Here is a 16582-nt window from a genome sequence, read left to right as displayed (position 1 = left end):
TTTTATTCTATTTTATTATTACATTTATTATTTACTCTATAATTATTATTACAGTTATTATTTTACTCTATCATCATTGTTATTACATTTATTATTTTATTCTATCATTATTGTTATTATTACATTTATTATTTTACTCTGTTTATTATTATTGGAAGAATACATGTGCACATTTACATTGAAGATTAGAATATTGATTTAATCAGAGTTGAACAGTCTTATCTTAAATTACAGTTTTATGTAAATATTCAAAAACATTTAACCTTCTGATGCCTCAATTACTGTAATTTTATTGGTATGTATTTTTATTTTTGAAATTTGCCTGTAGCTGCTGCATTTCCCACCCTCAGTTTATACTCAAGTCAAAAGGTTTTTCTAGTTTTCTGTGGTAAAATTAGGTGTCTCGGCTTATATTCGAGTCGGCTTATACTCAAGTATATACACTAGTACGTGCTTGAAAGGTAGATTTAAAAAGGTTGAAGATGTGGTTACTATGCTGGTGATGGAAATATCAGGACTCAAAAATCAATCAACCAATCACCCACTTTCTCTTTGGGTCTTATTTTCCTGGATTTCACTGGAGTTCTGTGAATCTAACTAAACGACACAACTTCAGTAAAGTTTACTGTCCTAACCAAACCTACTCAAGTTTACTCTATTTAAAACCGTGAGATTTATTTTAGATTGAACGTGCATAAAATTGTGAAGTTCCGTTATATACGTGGCAGATAAGAAAGGGTCATATGATTATCTAAAACAAGAAGAGGGGGCTGTGGTTCTCCAAGAGTTGTTGGCCTGAGACAATATGGCCATTGGTCACAATGGTGAGAGTTGTAGAGTCAGAGTTGAAGAGTCACATGTTTCCTATACATATCTAAAGATACATCTACCCTGTAGAATTAATGTCATAGCTCAATGCTATGGAACTGTGGGACTTGTAACTTTACAAGGTTGTTAGTCTTCTCTGCCAAAGAGGTCTGGGACCTCACCAACTACAAGACCCAGGATTTCATAACTTTGAGTCACGGCAGTTAAATGGTGTCAAACTGCATTAATCATATAATGTAGATGTACCTTAAATCATGAGAGAAGGGGGACATGAAAAGAGCCTTCCCACAGCATGGTAATTCATCTGGGCATCCCCTGGGCAACATCTTTGTAGACGGCTGATTCTCTCACACCAGAAGTGATTTGCAGGATGCAACCAACCATACAAGTAAACAAATGGGCCTTTTCAGCATCAACCATGAAAATAATCTCAATTAACGTGGAAAGCATGTCAGCTGCCAAAGAAAAGCTGCTTTATGAACTATATTGGGATAAGAAATGTGACATGCTGTGTGTCCAAGAAACACACAGGGATATGTCCCTCTTCTCTCAAACTGGTCATTGACTATAATAAAGTGAACTTGACTTAAAACAACAGAAATGACCAAAAGTTCCAGGAATGATCTCAGTGGTAGAAAGACCACATGCACAGTGCAGGAGTGCTCTTTGTAAAACCAGGCCTTCAAGTCAGCAGTGCCCCTAACACTGAAGAAAACAATATAGAGGTTATAACAGTAGAGTTTAGTAACATCACAATTACCTCTATCTATGAAGTTTTGTTTCTTCTCTCCTGAGAACTTTGATAGGCACCAAAGGGTGGTAGTAACTGGTGACTTTAACAGCCATAGCCATGTTTGGGGCTATGCTCAGGAAGATACATTTGAAGAGGCTGTTATTTCCTGGGGTGGATTGCATAAACTATTGCTTATTCATGATAGCAAGCTCCCACCATCTTATAACAGTGGGAGATGGCGATGAGGAGATAACCCAGACCTTCTGCTTGTGAGTGACAGTATTATGCAACAATGCACTAAATCAGTGGGAATTACTCTAGACCATGCTCTGACTTACAAGAAGCACTGCTTGATTATCAAGCAAAAAGTGAGTGCTAGAAATCATATCATACATAAGCCGACTGGCACAACCTGGGGAACACAACCAAGATACAGTGAAGACATCTACACTTGTGCATTGCTACTCTGTTGCTGAATACACATACCCAGTGTAATACATCTTACCAAATGAAAACAGTGGATGTGGCTCTTAATGAGACATGTTGCATGATCACAGGATGTCTACTCACAGGATGTCTACGCACTGGAGAAATTATACTGTTTAGCCGGTATTGTACCACCTGATGTCCATTGAGAAGTAGCAGTCAGTAAGGAAAGGACCAAATCATTGACATCTCCAGCCCATCCTCTGCTCAAATATCAGCCAGCATGCCAACACCTTAAATCAATAGCTAAGAAATAGCTAAGATACTCACAGGAACACTTCAGCAAGCAAGAGTCCAAAAGTGGCAGGTTAAAACCTGGAGCCTCAATCAGTGGCTGATACTGGATGAGAAATTGTCTCCTGGGCACACAGAAGACTAGGCAACTTGGAAAGCGCTGAATAGACTACACTCTGGTACCAATAGATGCACAGCCAATCTTAAGAAATGGGGCTACAAAGGGGAGTCCACGACATGCGAGTGTGGAGAAGAGCAAATCACAGACCACCTACTACAATGCAGCCTGAGCCTTGCCACATGCACAAGGGAGGACCTTCTTACAGCAACACCAGAGGCACTCCATGTGGCCAGCTTCTGGTCAAAGTACATTGAGTTTAACGCCAAGTTTTTAATTTTGTTTGTGGTTTTTTATAAATTATATTTTATTCTCAATCCGCTTCTGACATGATACATAAACCTTGTCATCTGGGAAGCTGCCCAGCATTTTGGGAAATAATTGAAAAAAATGTTGTAAAATTAGTTTTTTGAAACACTGATTCTAGATGGAAAGTTCTGGTTGGGTAAAAATATTTACAGATCATGATTTTTTCAGATGTGGGAGACCTCTGATAAAGTGGACCAGGGCCACAAAAAACGAATCCTCTCAATTAATCTCTGAGGTGCTATTGGATTACTTTATGCCTTTTTGCAATATCATTAATTTCTTCATAAAACCATTATATTCCCACCAAATATTTCTAAAGGTTGCTGTTTTCTGTGAAGGGAAATTCAACTGCTGATAAACATTTCAAGGAGGCATCCTCCTGGTGATCTGTGTTCAAGGGGACTTTTAAAATAAATCTGGTATTAATCTTTTAATATTTCATATTGCTAATGGTTAGCTGTCTCCTCATTAACTTAAGTGTGTACTTTGGGAGGAGGCACAATTTGTATGATGAGGCATGCATATTTATAAGGCAAGTTGGGATGAATATTTCACAAGGGGCTGTCACCAAATAAGCTTATTAGTCTAAGGAAAGGAATAGCTTCACCTCCAGTTGTCAGTCCCATGAAATGTCTTCAATGTGACAGAAAGGGTTACCTTGTGGCTTTCGTAACAAAGTTAAAAAGAGTTCTTTTCAAGCAAGAATTTGGTCAGGATCAGGAAATGTATATAGCAGTAGATTTTCCCTGGGTATAATGAGTAAATCTGCTGGAGTGAATGCTATAATGAAGGAATTTGCATTTTTCTATTAACAGTAGTATATTGCAGGAATTATGGCCTAGGAATGAGATTTGGGAGACACAGTGTTAAGTCCCTCCTTGAGACATAAATCTCATTCGATGATTCTGTCTCAGACCGACCACCTCATAGAGCTATCACAGGGCAATATCCATTCTTTCCAACCTACCTCTTCAGTGTCTCCAAAGGGCAAATAGAAAATATTTTTCTTGGCTGGCTGCACATATTTTCACAACTAATTAGAGTGTAATTGTGTGTGTAAACACATACACACATGCACACTAGACAATTCTTGTGTTCGAATCAACCCATGAAATGTTTTCATACATAACTGCATAAAAGAAGTGCCCCATATCATCTAGTACAAGGGTGTTTTAGACTGCAACTGCCACACTATTGGACAGCCTGCCCATGGGCAGACCAGCAGTTGCTTTTACTGTTGCTAGACTACAACTCCCAAACACATCTGCACCATTGTGGCTACTTACCATATTGATTTAAGAGTCTGACATTTAGGGTTCAAAAATTTCCAAGCTCTGGTTAGGGAGTTCTTTTGGGGCAGTTATTCACAACAGATGCTTTCAGTCCATTGCAATGGCACATGTTTATATTTATGCCTCTGTACATTTTTTCCAAATCTATTCTACTTTTTCTAGTCTCAGGGCACATTGTTTCTTCATAGAAAAAGATAGGAATTCCACAGAACATTGGAAAGGTTAGTTCCAATTTAACCAAATCTATATATAAAAAAGTGATTTCAGTGTGAGAGAATCAAGCTGAAGCACACTTTATTTCAGTGGGAAAACAAAATGTGTGCTTCAAGCCGAAACACGCATGCTGAAGCACACTTTATTTCAGTGAGAGAACAAAATGTAATTTGTATTTGGTTGAATTATACAGTATGATGGTGCCTTCATGAGATTTAAGACACCTCTAAGGGGAAGAGACTGATGTTCCCTGAATAAAAATAGATGTGTTGCTCCAAAGTCACATGCAGCAACCAAAGTTCTGAAGCTTTCTTTTTTTGGTGAAAGTTTTCAGTCTTCCAAATTCACATCCAGCAGGGTCAATGATGGTAAAGTCCAAGACATTCTTGGATTCTTGTCCTAGAGAAGCCAGGATACCTCCTTCCAGTGACATCATTAGACTCTGCTCTTTTAAAAGGTTTTAGATCAAAAATATTCAAACCCTGTAATGTGTTTCCTTGAAGATTGACATAAATCAGAAATGACTTCAAGGCTCACAGCCACAACCACCACAAGAAACTTTGTCCCTTACAAAAATGTGTATATGAGTTTAATTTTGCAGTCCTCTGAACTAAATCCTATTCAGCTCAATGAAATGTATTCCCATGTACGTCAGTGTAGACTCCCAGCCTCAACAGATTGTTCATTGTCAAAAAAGGAAACCTGGTCAAAAATTAACAAGTATACAGTATGTCACCATTTAGAATCAACATAATGCCATCCCACCTGGACTTTTTTTTTGTTAATAGTGAGAAAGTTGACAGCCTATCTTTTCTAATATTCCTTTTGTGAAGTCCTTCTGTGTAATTAGCCAAAACCATTTTCCTGCTTTTTGTCTCATTTTCTATTCAGCATCACCAGTGTAGTATTTGTGCTGGCAAAATATGCCACCAAATCTTACTTTGAATACCATGGTTCATTGCCTGGAGAGAATTATGTTACAACAGAGATGTCTTTCCTGCATGCAAACAAAGAACAAATTAAATAATTCCTCATTTTCTCTACATTTAGCCTAAATTGCTCATTACAAAATGGAAATGCCTACCATTTATTGTTGTAGTTGCTAGTAATAAAAGCAAAGAGATATTTTGCTTTTCTTTAATGTAAAATTGATAGCATTGCATGCAGAAACATCATCTGCTTCAGCATTCTTTTCAAGGCAGTAAAATATAGTAAGCAGTAAAGTAGACAGTTAACATAGTGTAATGGTCTAAACTTAAATATCGGACTATGATTCCCAAGGACAGGGTTCGAAGCCCATTCAGCCATTGCTATCCACTAGGGGTGTGTGAAATTTCATTGATCAATTCAGATATCAGATAAATTTGGTGATTCAGCAGCCGGACGGCCAAAAACCCCTTAGGAGTCCTTTCCCGGAACAAAACATGAGCAGCTCCAATTTTCAGTTGGATTCGGGAAGGATCTGTCGATTCAGCTGCTGCTTTTCTTTCCTCATTAGCCTAACCAGCCATAAGCAATCAGAAGAAGAAAGCGGATCACTTGTCTTCTTTTGCAAAGCTGGACTATATATTGCTGTGTGGAGCTCCTCCATTTTCTGTGGCATGATGTGTTGGAGAGAGAGAGAATGTGTGTACTTAACTCTGTTCCTTGTTCAGTGCCTGGTCTTCTTCAGTGCCTGGCCTGCTGCCTTTGTTTAGGAGCATTTTTTGACTGAGAATTCTTTTTCTTTTGACATTATTGATTAAATTATCTCTCATTATCTTCCTTATTCCATCATTTATTTTATAAATGCTGCATACATTTGGGGGGGCTGTGAGTTAAAGGCAATTTTGTTGTTGTGTGTGTGTGTGCATTGTAATATGAGGATTTTGTTTTGTTTGTTTTTTACCATTTTTTGCTTTGATTGAGTGAATGTGGGGGATAGGTTAGGGTGGAAAGGGGATATCTGGGCTGGGCTGCCTCCGTCGAGTCCCTACAGGCAGGGCTAGTTCAACCATTAGGTGAACTAGGTGGTTGCTTAAGTCGCCACCCTCTGGGGGGTGCAGTTGAGGCACCTCTTGAGGCGCCTCAAAGTGCCCTAAGGCTAATAAGCAGCTTCTTTTTTGTCTTTTTTTTCTTTTTTTCCCCTCCCCGCTGGGAGGGGGCATGCCTTCCCCCCCTGCCTCCTCCTCCCAGACCTGTGGCCTGGCCTGCCTCAGCAGCCGCCCACCTCACCAGGTAAGGGCCACCTTCTCGGCCACGGGAGAACACTGCCAGGTCAAGGCTGCGGGTCTGGCGGAGCAGAGATAGCAGAGGAAGCTTCCCCTCCAGAGGGTCAGGGCCTCGCCCATTGGAGGGACGGAGGGAGGCTGTGCCACAGCAGCAGAAGAGCCCGGCCCCCTCCCCTCCTTCCCTCTGGCCTGGGCTTGCTCCCTTTGCAGCCCCGTGCGGCCTGGGCTTCCATGGGCCCGGGATAAGCTCCTTATTGGGCCACCGCTGCTTCTTCCTCCTTCTCCCCAGCCCCTCTCTCGTTGCTCTTCCCTCCTGCACTCCCAGAAGTGTGGGGCTGGCTCCAACTCCGCACTTCTGGGAGCGCAGGAGGGAAGAGCGACATGAGAGGGGCTGTTAGATCCCAGCCAGCCAGGGCAACAAGGCCTGCAGTGTTTCGGGACTTGCACTTTGACACAGATAATGATGAGAAATTTACTGACATTACACCCTCCACAGAGGGGCCTTTACAGCTGCAGGTGCCCAAAGATATTGACTCTGGAGACTTGCTAATTGGAGAAGATTCCTCTAGTCCTCCCTCGCAGATAGAGCCAGATGTTGAAGAAACGCCTGAGAACGGAGTTTTTAATCGTAGAGATTTTGTAACTAGAGAAAGAAGCGCAAAACAAGAAATCCGCTGGAGCCAAAGACTGGCAAACAGATGGGATAATGGTTAGCGTTCCCTTGGGAAAGTTTTGGGAGTTTGTACTTCTGAACAGCCCAGAAGTTTGGGAGTTTGTAATTCTGAACAGCCCAGAATCTGTTAAAAGTGTTTTGTTCAGTAGATTTCCTTGCGGTGTCAATGTTGATCTCTTGGAGACAGGTTTCTCTGTCTCCAACTCCTGTTCCCAAGCCAAGTGTTCCAGTTCCAGGTGGGCCGTGTCGTGCCACGACTCTCGAGTAGACCTTGACTTTACTTGAGTTGTTATTCTTGTTCCTGTTTCAAGTTTGCTTCAGCTTTGACAACTTTGCTGCCTTGATCGTTACGAAGTATTTCCAGAGGATTGAACTCTGTTTCCTGACAGCCTTGTTTCCCTGTTTCAATTCATGGACTTTGATTTCTTGGGAGAGCTATTCAGCTTTCATTTCAGATTATAATATCGGACCTTTCCCTTCGCCCATTTGAAACCATTATTGACTTTCTAAAAAGAACTGTTCCTTACTCAGACTCTATACCTAATTTCCTTTGGATTTATAATTGTTTTAATAAAGATATAGTGTGTTATATGGACTCTTGTCTGGTTTTCGAGTGCTCACGCTGCCTTGGGGTGCAACAGGGGCCGAGGAGAAAGAGGAGGAAGCAGCGGTGGCCAAATTAGGTGCCTATCCCAGCGGCAGGTCCGAGAGCAGGGCCCCACTCGAAGATCTTAATCTGCGGGATGGCTCATGGGGGGGATACGTTCTGAGAGGTAAGTTGGACCAGAGCCATTTAAGGTTTTGTAGGCCAAAGCCAGCACTTTGTATTGTGCCCAGAAGCTAATAGGCAGCCAGTGGAGCTGCTTCAACCGAGGAGTTGTATGCTTCCTGAATGGCATTCCAGTTAGTAACCTGGTTGCGGAACATTGGACTAGTTCCAGCTTCCTAACAGTCTTCAAAGGCAACCCCACATAGATTGCATTGCAATAGTCCAAACGAGATGTAACAAGAGCATGGACCACCGTGGCCAAGTCATCTTGGGCAAGTCACTTTCTCCCAGCCTCGAGGGAAGCAGATGTAAATTTTGAATACATTTTGCCAAGAAAATCCTGTGATAAGGTTACCATAAACTGGATTTTTTTTTCATGTCAAGAGCAAGTTGAGTCGCTTCTGGAGTGAGAGAATAGGCCATTTGCAAGGACGCCCAGGGGTGCCCGGACGTTTTGATGTTTTTACCATCCTTGTGGGAGGCTTCTCTCATGTCCCCGCATGGAGCTGGAGCTGATAGAGAGAGCTCATCCGCGCTCTCCCTGGGTGGGATTCCAACCTGGCAGCTTTCAGGTCAGCAACCCAACCTTCAAGTCATGAGGCTTTAGTCCACTACGCCACCAGGGGCTCCTTGGAAATAATATGAAGGTACACAACCACAGCAAAGTCCACTGTGAGGCTGGATTTGTATAAAGTTATCACTTTTTTTGTCTGAGATCTGACAGAAATAAATAATCCATGTGATTGAACAAAACAATAATGGCAAATATCACAAATGTAATACCATAATGCAGGCTGCAAGCATAATTTGTAATCTGAGAATTGCCAGATCATCAGATGCTAGTACCCCTGAATACCCAAGGCATGCCATATCCTGCCTAAGTCCAATCTTGGAAGCTAAGTGGGATCTGACCTAGTTAGTACTCAGGTGGGAGATCACCAATGAATACAAGGGGCTACAGGCTACATTTCAGAGGAAGGAACTGGCCAAACCACCTTTGAGCATTCCTTGCCTCAGAACACCCTAGGAAATAAATCTAGTCTCCATACATTGACAGGAAAGAGTGGAGGAGAGAGAGAGAGAGACGGATCACTTATGAACAATTGCTTATATTCCTGAAGACTATAACATCTCTGGAGAATCTAACATATTTTTAGATAGTAATTGAAGTTATTACAAATATCAGACTGCTAATGATACATGCACCTTGCATTTAGATTTTATTACATTATCACATAAGAGTTATCACCTACGATTGCTGGAGTATGTAACTTTAAAAAAACTAGCAGGTTTTTGTAGTGATTAACAATAAATCATATTATTAATACCAGAAAGAGAGAGGATCCTGCCTGCAATTGCAGGCATGAAATTGTACTCATCCATGTACTTCCCACATTAGCTTACAGTACTTGCATTACAGTCATACTCTCTCACTTACTTCTTTAGTTAATCATATTCTTGCAAGCATGGGAAACCTATAGCCTTCAGAGGTTATTGGTCTCCAATTGCCATTAGCCCTAGCAAACATAGCTAATGGTTAGTCCCTTCTTTACTGTCTTTCAATTAACAGACAAAGACTTTTCTATTGTTATTCTGCCAGGCATTTATAACTAAAGCTTTTATGAAGTGCCTTTATGATGCCACAAGACGGTTTTCAATGGTACTATTTTTAAGTGCTTTTTGTCATTTCAACTGTCTGTTTTACATTGCATTTATATTGTTAGTAGTTCAATTCTCTTGTAATCTTCTTGGTATGCTCATTTTTATTTTCAGGAAAAGCAGGGTAGAAATAAAGATGAGAAGGTGGAGAAAATGGTGCTTGTAGTCCAGTAACATCTGAAGCGTCAAAGGTTCCCCAGACTAAAGGGACATTGCACTATTTCTTTTACATTCGTTGGTCAATTGGAAAGAAAGCAATCGACTTCACTGGGCTATTTGCCCTCACTACTTTGCTCCTCTTGTCCACCTCCCCTTGTATCCAATTTTTGTCACTTAGAGGATCCGTCTAATCAATACTTCAAGAAAATGAAGGATTGATGGAACGGAAGGGGAAGCAGTCAGGAAAAGTCCTTGACTCCCTGCTTTATTTTGCCCACAGCAGAAGTTGCAGGAGTAAGATTTGCAGTTGCTCTTGCCAACATTATCTGCTTTCAATGGAGTACAAGAAAGTTAGAGTGAACAGCACATTTGGGAATCTTCATGAGAAAATATATATTTGAGGCATCTTCTTGCATGCGTGTTTGGGTTGCTCTGGCAATAGCAACCTGTTTGCTCAAATGGATTGCTGGATTAGAACTAAAGCCTCTGATATTTCAGTGTAAGAAACAACCCTTCTGATTTTCGTTACCTAAAACTTGCCAAAGACATTTATATCTTCTTCTTCTTCTTCTTCTTATTATTATTATTATTATTATTATTATTATTATTATTACTATTATTATTATTACTATTATTATTACTATTATTATAGCCACCCTACCTCCCCAGGGAGTCTCAGGGCAGCTTCTGGGTCAAAAAGCAAATACTAAATGTCTTGGTGATAAACAACACATAAATCAAAAACAGTGCAATATAAACATCATTATAAACTCATAACAAGAAAATGAAATTACAGTAGAGTCTCACTTATCCAACACTCACGTATCCAATGTTCTGGATTATCCAACGCATTTTTGTAGTCAATGTTTTCTATATATCATGATATTTTGGTACTAAATTCATAAATACAGTAATTACTACATAGCATTACTGTGTATTCTTTTTCTGTCAAATTTGTTGTTCAACATAATGTTTTGGTGCTTAATTTGTAAAATCATAACCTATTTTGATGTTTAATAGGCTTTTTCTTAATATCTCCTTATTATCCAACATATTCACTTATCCAACATTCTGCCGGCTCGTTTATGTTGGATAAATGAGACCCTACTGTAATACTTAAATAAGCATAATTATCTAAACAAACACTTAAGCTCCATAAAATCAACAATACCAAAATGCATAATATAAATAAAATAATTTCTCATCCAAATGAATCTAGATTCTTTCCATTCAAAGCAATCAGCTATATTTGTAACTAATCAGTGGTATTTTAACTGAAAGAAGAACCCTAATTTCTCTCCCAATTGAATCAATTTATGAAGAGTCTGTCAGAAGTTGAACAATTTGAAGAATATTATATCCAAGTAGTTTTAATTGAGACTGAAGTAAAATGACTTTGGAAAGACATTGTTTGTTGGCCATATTGTTGTTTGTTTATGTGTTATTCTCATTAGTTAAATAGCATCAGACGGTCTGTGCAATTTCTCATCCATTCCAATATGAGGCAGTGGGGGGATTTTGCAGAGGTAATGTCATAGGAGGCAATGACATCATGATTTGCTTATAAATCTTTAACTCCAGTCATTTGTAAAAGACATCAGCAATTATATATGTGAGTATCTAATAGGTTATACAAATTAAAAACAAGCCCATTTATTTAATTATGTGTCATTTTGATTGTCCATGACACTTTACTTTCTTACAAGAAGCCAGCTTAGGGTGGTATACACAACCTAAGTGGGTTTTTTAAATCTATTTTCTGCTACATTTAAATTCCAGGGCATGTTTGCTTTTGAGCTGCAATAAAACACACACTTTAAAGTTTTGCATTTGTATGGTTATTCATACAATCTGCGGGGTAGAAATGATGCAAATAAATAAATAAATAAATAAAAGCAAATTTCTAGGCACTTAGCCTACTTCTGAGAAAGTAGACTAAGTCTAGGAAAGTTTATGCTACAATTTCTTTCCTTCAGTTAGGGCACTTCCACATAGTCCAAAAATCTGCACCAAAGCAGGTTTTAAAAACTTGCTTTGGCATGAATTTTTGTCCCCACTCCCACCAAAAAAACAGGCTTTCTTGGGGAGGATGGCTACGAGCCATCCCAATAGAGTGCAGCCAATCCAAAGCCCCCAAATGTACCCCTAAAAAGTAAATAAAACTTACCTGGCCACCATTATGTTCTTTCTCATGCCCTCTTGGTGCAAAGAAATGATGCACCAGGATATGGGCCTCCTGGTGCATAGTTTCCTCACCCCAGGAGGGCACTAAGAGGAACGTAATGGTGTCCAGGTAAGTTTTATTTACTTTTTAGGGGTACATTTGGTGTTTGGGGGGAGGTGTTAGGAATTCCTCTTCTTCAGAAGAGGAAGGGGAGCAGGAAAGTGTTCATGAATCTGAGGGTGAGTTGGAATCTAAGGAGGAGACTTTGCAAGTACCCACTTTTCAGGAGAGGCGAAAGGAAACAGAGCAGAGACGTCGTTCAGCTGGAATAGCTGCCAGAAATGCAGCTGAGTAATTAGGAACTGCTCTAGCAGCTAGGTTTAGAAAAGGCAGAGGAACGAGAGACCAAATTGCCAATATCCGCTGGATAATGGAGGAAGCGAGGGAGTTTCAGAAAAACATCTATTTCTGCTTTATTGACTATTCTAAAGCCTTCGACTGTGTGGATCATAATAAACTATGGCATGTTCTTGGTGGTATGGGGATACCAAGTCACCTTGTCTGTCTCCTGAGAAATCTGTATAAAGACCAAGTAGCCACAGTAAGAACAGATCACGGAACAACAGACAGTTCAAGATTGGGAAAGGAGTACAGTAGGGCTGCATACTTTCACCCTCCCTATTCAACTTGTACGCAGAACACATCATGCGACATGTGGGGCTTGAGGAATCCAAGGCCAGAGTTAAAATTGCTGGAAGAAACATTAACAACCTTAGGTGTGCAGATGATACCACTCTGATGGCTGAAAGTGAGGAAGAGCTGAGGAGCCTTATCACCAAGGCGAAAGAAGAAAGTGCAAAAGCTGGGTTGCAGTTAAACCAAGATCATGGCAACTACACCTATTGATAACTGGCAAATAGAAGGAGAAAACGTGGAGGCAGTGACAGACTTTATATTTCTAGGCGCGGAGATGACTGCAGATGCAGACTGTAGCCAGGAAATCAGAAGACGTTTACTTCTTGGGAGGAGAGCAATGGCCAACCTTGACAAAATAGTGAAGAGCAGAGACATCACATTGGCAACGAAGGTCCGCATAGTCAAAGCAATGGTATTCCCCATAGTAACCTATGGATGCGAGAGCTGGACCATAAGGAAGGCTGAGCGAAGGAAGATAGACGCTTTTGAACTGTGGTGTTGGAGGAAAATCCTGAGAGTGCCTTGGACCGCAAGAAGATCCAACCAGGCCATCCTCCAGGAAATAATGCCCGGCTGCTCACTGGAGGGAAGGATATTAGAGGTAAAGCTGAAGTATTTTGGCCACATCATGAGGAGACAGGAAAGCTTGGAAGAGATCACGATGCTGGGGAAAATGGAAGGAAAAAGGAAGAGAGGCCGACCAAGGACAAGATGGATGGACGGTATCCTTGAAGTGACTGGCTCGACTTTGAAGGAATTGGGGGCGGTGACGGCTGACAGGGAGCTCTGTGCATGGACTGGTCCATGAGGTCACGAAGAGTCAGAGATGACTAAACGACTGAGCAGCAGCAGCAGCTGTGAGGGGACTCAGAGCTATAAAGCAGAAGCAGGTGCAGCCAGCACTTACTGGTAACAAACTGACTCTAATGCCTTCGCTCTCCATGTTCCTGCTCCGAGTCTGCATCTGGATTTATTCCTGTTTCTTTGTCTGAAGTAAGACTGCTATTTGATTTGAGACTGTATTAGAGACTAAGAACTGCATTTGCCCTAAGACTTCTTCGCTTCTTTTTGCATTATTCCACTGAATGTGCTGTACTTTATGTTTTGCTGAAGTAAAGCAGTTTTCATTTACTTACCACAGTGTCTTAAGGCTGTTCTTGAAAGACAAAACAGGCCAGAAGGAGTGGGTGCCCTTTCAGTTTTTTGGGCTCCTGGAGTCTGAAAAACCAAGATGGCTGTGTGGATTGGGCTTGGGGATCATGTGATGTGGTCCCCGGGCCCAATCCACACAGGGTCCATACATGGTAAGACCTAGATCTTATCGTAAGATCTGGATCTTACAAGGTGTCGTTTGGACACCTCCAGTAAAACCAAGACAGGACCCAGTTTTTGGGCCTGTCTGGATGGGCCCTTAGTCTCAAGGGTGGTACAAAACCTTTTTTGCATAGTGATCTTCCAGATTCATGTGGTTATGTCTTTGAATTATTTCACTGTAGTCTTACAAATAGTGTCCCCCCAATATGTATATACCATTTTTAGCAGCTAGTAGTAGCTTTGGTGATTATTTGAAAGCTAAGTAAATATATTTCAATTGAAAAATAAATGTTGTAATAATGATTTATCCAAAGTTAATTTTTTTAATCTTAAATGACAATTTTATGTAAGGTGTTCAAATTTGCGTTCCTGCTGAGCAATGCACTTTTCACATTGGTGAAGCACAGACTTCTAAATTTCACTAGAAGTTTCTCTTGTAATTTTGCATCAATTTTTCTACTATTGTAATCTTTAATCCTGTTAGATGTGTATCCATTTGAGGGGAAGGGAAATACAAAAGCATCATAATCCAGAATTATAAACTTTGTACATATTTTTGGAGGTACATCCTGTATATCTGCTGAGAAGTATGTCCCACAGTATTAAGTAGGACTTTCCCCCTCCCCGCATAAAATTGTATAGTACAAACAGGCAGCATACAACCTCCTGCACTCAATTTGTAATCCCAATACTCACCCTCACTGACAGAGGAGGGTGATGCTGAATAAGCATGCCCAGTGTAGAATACATCTCACCACATGAAAACAGTGAATGTGGCTTTTAATGAGACATGCCACATTATCACAGAATGTCTACACTGCTGGAGAAATTATACTGTTTAGCCAGTAATGCACCACCTGATAGTTGTCAGGAAGTAGCAGCCAGTAAAGAAAGGACCAAGGCATTGACATCTCCAGCCCATCCTCTATTCCAATATCAGCCAGCATGCCAATGTCTTAAATCAAGAAATAGCTTCCTAAGATCTATAGAGATACTCGCAGAAACACCTCAACAAGCGAAAGTCCTAAAGTGACAGGTTAAAACCCGAAACCTCAATCAGTGGCTGATACTGGATGAGAAACTGCCTCCTGGGCACACAGAAGACTGGGTGACTTGGAAGGTGCTGAACAGACTGCACTCTGGCACCACAAGATGCAGAACCAGTCTTAGGAAATGGGGCAACAAAGTGGAGTCCATGATATATGAGTGTGTAGAAGATGCAACCTGATCCCTGTCAAATGCACAATGGGGGACATTCTTATAGTGACACCTGAGGCTCTCAAAGTGGCCAGCTTCTGGTCAAAGGAAATTTAATATAATGCCAAGTTTTTAACTTTGTGGTTTTTATACATTATAACTGTATTCTCAATTCGCTTCTGACATGATAGATAGATAAAAAAATAAATACTGACAGAGGAAGGATTCCTCTTCAAAGCAATGAGCATCAGAATTCTGAGAGCAGAGATGCTTAACCCTGAAATGAGTAGACAACAACTTGCCCAAAGCCACTAAGTGACATTCAAGATTCATCATAGGCCAATCTCTGCATTCCCCATACCCTCAACCAGGCCCGTAGCCAGGATTTTGATTCAGGGGGGACTGAGTCTGAGTGAGAGAGGATCTACCCTAGCAAACCTTTTGTATCGTTATCCCAATACTCCCATGCATATGGGATATATTGAGCATGGTGATCAGATCATGATATGAATAAACGTAACAGTTTAAATAAAACCAGTAAGGCCTTCTCGCAGACCAACCCCCCGGTTACATGCCTGCCCTCAACATTTCCACTATAATTAACAAACAGTCCGTAAATACATTTATTCAGGAATTGGCTCCAGTGGGTTGATTGGGTCTTCCTCCAAACAGGCAATGCTGTAGCACCTCAGGATAGCTTCACCTTGTTGAACACACCAGGCTGTACACAGGTTGAAGTCTTTTGTAGTTTTTTAGGAAATAGGAAATAAATAGTTCTTAAAAAGCAAAAGTAAAGATCCAAAAGATTGTTGCAAAACCGAGGCTATACAGAATAATCCAAGAAAATCTTAGGCATAAAACAAGGTTCCATTAATACATGACATAGTCCCATGAACTTGATTACAGGATAATCCAAGAAAGCAAAAGCTGCTTCTAACTCAAATAAGACATTGCTTTTGACAAAGGTTTCTCTCTCAGCACACCCTTTAATATTCTCTACACAGCATGAACACATTTCTTTGCCCTCTGGCCTCTTTCTCTTTTTTGTTTGCTAGTCTGACACTCCTGCGAACCCGAAATTCCAAATGACCAGCTCGATCCAGAGATGCCATTCCATCAAGGCCAGATAGCTCGTTAGCAGCAGCCTCTGTCTGCTTGCTATCTACCGGGAAGCTGTCCTCCCTTTGCACCTGGCTAGCTTCAGTATCAACTCCTGTATCATCAACACCACCCCCTGCCATGGGAATGCCTCCCTGCTCTTCATCTCTCACAACAGGGACACTCTGAACCTGAATCCCATAATTCCCATCAGAGTCATCTTGAACCTGAATCCCATCATCTAGAACATCTGGAACCTGAATCCAACAATCCCCATCAGAGTCACTCTGAGACTCACTCTGAGACTCCAGCTGAGTCACAACAAATGCAAAGAATTGCCTCCTTACAAAGAAATCCTATACATCGAGCTCACTGCAAACTTTCAGTAAAGTCCTCACCACCAATATTCCCCACCCCCAATTGATTTTTA

Source organism: Anolis carolinensis, chromosome 2 (assembly GCF_035594765.1).
Source record: "Anolis carolinensis isolate JA03-04 chromosome 2, rAnoCar3.1.pri, whole genome shotgun sequence".
Classification (NCBI taxonomy): Eukaryota; Metazoa; Chordata; class Lepidosauria; order Squamata; family Dactyloidae; genus Anolis; species Anolis carolinensis.
The sequence above is the reverse complement of the archived record's forward strand: the minus strand, read 5'-3'. Positions refer to the sequence as shown.